This window comes from Cicer arietinum, chromosome 5 (assembly GCF_000331145.2).
Source record: "Cicer arietinum cultivar CDC Frontier isolate Library 1 chromosome 5, Cicar.CDCFrontier_v2.0, whole genome shotgun sequence".
In the NCBI taxonomy this organism is placed as follows: Eukaryota; Viridiplantae; Streptophyta; class Magnoliopsida; order Fabales; family Fabaceae; genus Cicer; species Cicer arietinum.
The window spans coordinates 28,789,736-28,796,463 of record NC_021164.2 but is presented as its reverse complement, the minus strand read 5'-3'; positions in this window follow the sequence as shown (position 1 = coordinate 28,796,463).

Genomic DNA, 6,728 nt, shown 5'->3' with positions numbered 1-6,728 from the left:
TGCACTTTAGTTGGTTACTCAGATTCAGACTTTGCCGGATGCAAACTAGACAGGAAAAGCACTTCTGGAACTTGTCATTTACTTGGAAACTCCCTTGTGTCGTGGTTTAGCAAGAAACAGACTAGCATTGCTTTATCAACTGTTGAAGCTGAATACATTGCAGCTGGGAGCTGCTGTGCTCAGATTCTTTGGATGAAACAACACTTACTGGATTTTGGTGTTGACTTGGGAACAGTACCTATCATGTGTGATAACACAAGTGCAATAAGTATTACTAAGAATCCAGTGATGCACTCCAGGACCAAGCACATTGAAGTAAGACATCATTTTATAAGGGATCACTTTCAAAATGGAATCATTAAGCTTGAGTATGTTAACACAGCTGAACAGCTAGCTGACATATTTACCAAAGCTTTACCAAGAGAAAGTTTCCTGCATATAAGGATGAAACTAGGGATCATTGATCCTAGTGAGGTATGATCTTTGAATCCTTACAAAGGACACTTTTGGTGCTTGCAGTGTTTTCCAGTTAAATCGATTGGGTAATCGATTACCAGCATGGTATATAGTTTACAAAATCAATTTGGGAATCGATTGCTTTGGCCCCAGACTTCAAGTTTCAGAAGAAAAATAAATTTAACCTTGCCCGAGCGTCGATTGGGAAATCGACTAGTTCACCTTTCAACTTTAAAGAAATCGATTTGGACATCGATTGAGTAAAATCTGGAAATCGATTTACAATATGACCGTTGTGACTCTCCTTTACTAGCCGTTGAATGCAATAATTACTAAATCGATTGACATTACCCAGCAACGGTAACATAATCGATTGGACAATCGATTTACACATTTAAGGGTTTAAATAGGAATAGTTACCAATCGATTTCTTCACTTCATTTCTCCATATTTCACAAATTGTTTTCTCTGCTTCATCTCTCTGTCTCTGCAATCGTTCTTTGTTACTATCTACATTCAAACTACTTCAACTTACAATTATGGCACGAGTTAAGCAAACCCAAACACGCACTCCCTCACCATCATCTTCATCAAGTGGAACCCCTTCACCTCCACCTACTTTAACCAAAAGAGTTCTCATTCCTACACATAAGATTCTTGCCAAGGATAAAGGCAAGGCACCTGCTGTTAATCAAGAGAAACCCAAAAAGAGAAAGGAGCCACCCACTGAGAAGCTTATGGCTGATGCCATGAAGGAAATCTCTCAGAAAAAGAAGAAGAAACCAGTTTCTTCACCCCCACCTAAGAAAGCTCCTGCATCTAAGGAAAAAGATGTAGAACCTACCATTCCATCAGACTTTCTTAAGAGAAAAATCCATGAGGCAAGGACTCTGGATTTTGCATATTTTGATGCAGACGGTTTTACTTTCCAAGACCACTTAAGGTTTCACGGTCTTGAGAGCTTTCTCTCCTCTACTCTTGATAGTTATCCAAGGTTAATAAGAGAATTCTATTCAACTTTCAAGCTGACTGAAGACGGATTCAAAGCTCAGGTTAAAGGGAAAAGGATATCTATGTCCTTTGAAGATTTTTCTGTTTTGTCAGGATTGCCATTTCATGGAACTTCAATAGATGGCAGTTCTGAGGCTGATACTGCTGACGAAGGATGGGAAGAATCGTTTGACAGGCATACTGCTATTAAGGATCTGATAATTGATGGCTTTGTTGAAACCATTTCACTGCATATCGGTCAAATGAAGGTCCAACATCGGATGCTGGTGTATACACTGACTCGGATGCTTGTGCCACGATACGGTAACCATGCAGTAGTCCAGAAGTTGGATATAATACTGCTATGGGGATTGTCCAAGGAGCTCAGGATGAGCTGGGCATGGATTGTGCTAAGGCACATGTTGGAGGCTTCACAGAGTAAGCTAGTGCTGCCTTATCCACAACTGATTACCAAGATTTTGAAACACTTCAAGGTATCATTTGTTAATGAAGAATCTTCGAAGACCACACTAATTTTTGGAGAATCAATTGTAAACCAGATGCAATTGAAAAGGTTGCATGGTATTTGGATAAGACCTCAGCCGAATGTTGAACCAGCTCAACCTCATCCTCAACCAGCTACTGAACCAGCCCCTCCTGAGTATGTCGCAAAATTAATGGAATTTATAGAAGTTCAGATGGCTCACAATGCCAAAATGCAAGAGTCACAAGCCAGAATAGAAGCAAGTTTAAGGACCATCCAGGCATCTCTGAACTCAGTTGTTCAGGATGTTGATGCAATTCAAGCGCATTTAGGCATCAAGCTGTCATTTGAAGATATAACAGACATCGGTCGGCAAGCAACAGAGGAACCAAACCCAACTCCCCTAGATCGTCCTGCAACTCACGTTGAGGAGACACCTGCTGAGGGAAATACAGCGGTCTCTGCCTCTCCCTTAGATAATAGTGAGGACTAGCCCAGTTTAGGAGATTAGGTGTTTAGGATCTGTGTTGTTTTGTAATGACATGTTGTATTCTTCTCTTCTATATATATAATGCACTAGAACTTTTATTCCATTACTCTCTGAAGTCAATTGCCATAATCTTTTAATATGCTCATTTATTGCTCTGATACAATGTTTTCTGATTTCAACCCCCAGTGCTTATGTTTACTAACATAGGGGGAGGAAATTTTTTTTCTGCCTTTTTGCCTTAACTGACAAAGGGGGAGAAAAATTATTAACTTGAACGTATACTGCTGCATAATTTTTGATAACTCTGATGACTGATAATGAATTATTAAAATGCTCTGATATTGATAAATAGCATGTGTACTTATGATATGATCTTATGCTCTGATATTCTGATTTTATGATCTGACAATGGTACATATGATGCTATGAATATATCTGTTGTTAATATTATGTCTTGAAATGCTCAAAATCAAGTTAAAATTGTATGCTTGTCACGTATGCAAAAAGGGGGAGATTGTTGGACTTTAGTCCTCTTAATCCTAATTTTGACATAATTAACAAACATACAATGTTCATACATCATATGATAAATCTAACATTTTAACTGAGCAAGATTTCAGGAACAACAACTCAACCCTACATACTTGAGACAGTTGCTTGGAACTCAAGAAATCAACAAAAGTTGAAAATCTACTGAACAAATCGATTAGGAAATTGATTTCGTAAAAGGGTTGTAAGGAAACATATTGTTTGTGGTTACACAATCGATTAGGCAATCGACTGGCACAATTAGAAATAAAAATTGTGCAAGTCAGTGGCAACCTGATTTACATGCTAATCGATTGGCACATCGATTGTGCAAATCACAAAGTAAAAACTGATTGAAACAAATCGATTGGGTAAGTCACAGGGACAATCCATTTACTAGGCTAATCGATTGACAAATTAATTGCATAAATAATATTTCAAAAGTAACATGACCTGTGACAAACACAATCGATTGGACAATCTATTGTGAGAATTTCAATCATGTTAAGTTTGGTATCAATCGATTAGGAAATCGATTGAACTAAACAACTGGTAAGAACTTTTCAGAAAAATACTACCAAATCGATTGGCACTTCGATTGACATAAAATTAGCTAAGTTCCTGTTTTAAACACAATCGATTGGCAAATCGATTGACACAAATATTTGAAATCACAGGGAACTCTCAGTTTGTGGCCAAATCGATTATGTGTATTTGTGAATCGATTATGTGACTTAGTAAATCGATTAAGTAATCGATTGGTGTGACTTTATTATTGGAACAAAACACCTGACATCGATTATGCAATCGATTCATATAAGTCTGCACATAATTTACTGAAAAGTGTTTTTAAAAGAATCGATTGGGAAATTGATTAGTTTATGTAGTTTCAAGATTCAAGAAAAACAAGACTTGCGATAATCGATTGGCAAATCGATTAAGCCCGCTTTATCACTTTAATGAATCGATTGGTAAATCGATTTATTAGTTGTTTTTTAAGAAACTATATAAACAGTCTTCAATCTTTTTCTCAAATACTTGATAACACTTGAATATACTTCAGAACACTGAAGAACTCTTTAGAACTTTTTGGTAACATTATGATATTGCTTTTTCAGATCAAGACCAAAAGATTATTCATAATCAATAAGAGAGCTGAAAAAGAATTCTTGAGAAAAAGACAATGATCTCATAAACACTCAAATGAACAACCAGATTATTGTGTGAGATACATTGATCAAGATTGAAGACAAATTATGTACTTCTTTTATTTCTTTTCTGCAAACAAAGTTTTGTAAAAAGAAACAACTGTGAAAAATCCAGTATGAAAACTGGTGGCGATCTTCGTTGATGTAAAGATCATCAAGAAGGAGCTGGACTTGATCTTGTGTGAGTTTGTCGAGTGACTGCAAGGATCAAGGGGTTAAGCAATAGGAAAGAGATTGAGTTAGATAGATAGGTTTCGAGGCAACTAGACAATCTGTAAACAAGTCTCAATTCTTTCTATTGAAGAAAAAGCTGAAATCCAGTTGGATTGTCAGGACTGGATGTAGGTTGTCTTATTGACAACTGAACCAAGATAAACCTTGGTGCATTCTATCCCTTATCCTTTTACGTTTAATTGTTAATCTTGTATGCTATGCTATATCCGCTGTGTATGAATCTGAATAAATCTTGCATCGTATGATTGTATGTTCGTTCTTAATTGTATGCTAGACGTATTTGGTTTTCTATATTGTTTTAATTTGATAATGACTGTCATATTCTGTAATTACGAGGTCATAATAATCAACATAGTATTCTAAAGTCAACATTACATTAAAATTTTATGACAAAGTAGTTGAGTATACAATACTACTTAGTAAATTTTGTATTTAGTAAAATCACAACTTTTAATATGATAACACTACTATATGTATTCTTTCATACCTAATTGGTTTCACCAAAAACAAGTTTCCTAGCTCAAAATATAAATATTTCATGATAACTTGTGTAGAATAACTTATAAAACAAAACAATCAACTTCATAAAATCACAAAAATTTGTAAGATTAATATAAACTTATTAAATTACAGTAACAAATTACTAAGGATAAACTTTCAACTGAAATTGGTTTCACTCAAACTTGATTTTTATAGCTCATATTATACCAATTTTAACTCAGTTATGTCATAATTATTTTTTTGCAAAAAATACTTCAATTTTGACAATTTAATTAAAACAACAAACAATTTGATGTTTTAATTAAAAAAAAAAAATTCAACTATGTCTTTTTTGAGTATAAAACAACTTTTTAGAAAGTTTAACAAGTCTAATTTAAAAAATAATAATTTTACTTTTTTAGTTTAGTCTTCAATTTATACCGTTTACTAAAACGCTATAAAATAATTGCAAAAACAGGACAATAATTTTTCTCCAACTTGTGACACATTTTAAAGTAGTTACTTTCAATTAAATACATTGAAACTTATGATGTAAATAATCTAAATTCTAAAAAGCTAACAATTATATAAAAGAGAGACCTAAAAAAAAAGTTATGACTACAATCAAATTAGAGGTGGCAACAATCAAATTACTCTACAATACCAACTCATACAAATTACAGGTGACAACAATCAAATTACTCTACAATACCAACAAAGACAAGAACAAAACTAAAATATATCAAAAAAACTATAAAAAAAAAAAAAAAAAGGGGGAAAAAAAAAAAAAAAAAGGGGGAAAAAAAAAAAAAAAAACAGGGGACATAAATATTAAGCAAAAAATTGCAGGGGCCATGGCCACTCCCCGCTGTCACAAAACATCTCAACGACAACAATGCCAATAACCACATAGAGGCTAGAGCGGAACTGTTTCTCAAAAGGAACTAGCTGCATGATATGTGTCCATGCTACTTTTTTCTTTTTACAGAAATTCTATGTTATTTCCTTTTTCGATATTTGGTCTTGTGGTTTGAGCATACATGGCATTCTTTGGACTTTAGCTGCCACGAAATATCGCAACACATTTTAATGTTTAGTGTTATTAGACATTAACCTAAATAAAATAAGTAGTCTATTTATGTTTGGACAAAAAATGATTTATATAATTTAAGAAATTTACAAGTAACACAATAACAGAAACAAAAGTAGCATAATTCTTTGATGTGTGTTAAAATTTAATTTTGATGCGTATTATTATCTAAGTTAGTATAAATATTTTAATAAATTTTTTAATAAAATAAAATAACTTTAGTTTTTAAAATAATTATTTCTAATAACAAAAGATAATTAATTTTTTAATTAAATCAATTAACAAAATTTAAGTTAATTTTAAATTTTTATTATATTACTTAACAAATTTATCCCTCAAAATATTCCATCAAACTCGGCAGTTTAAGTATATAGTTGATAGAAACTTCCAAATATACCCCTTTTTTTTTTCAAACACAAAACTACCTCCAGACATAATTAGACCACAGAGTTTTGGGCTTTCACTAAACTCCCAATTCTGCCTCTAAATCATATAGTTCATGATCATATATAATATTTATAACATTATGAATAGGATAATAATAATAATAATAATAATAATAATAATAATAATAACAATAATAATAATAATAATAAAATGATAATAATTAATAAAAACATCATTGATGTTGGTAAAATTAATTTAAAGATAATAATTTGGGATTTTACATTACTAGTCATGGCAACTAAGAACTAGCTTGATTATTTTAATTTGTTCAACTAAATTTAACGATGTAGCCTATTGTAATTTCTTTTGCTTTCATTCCTG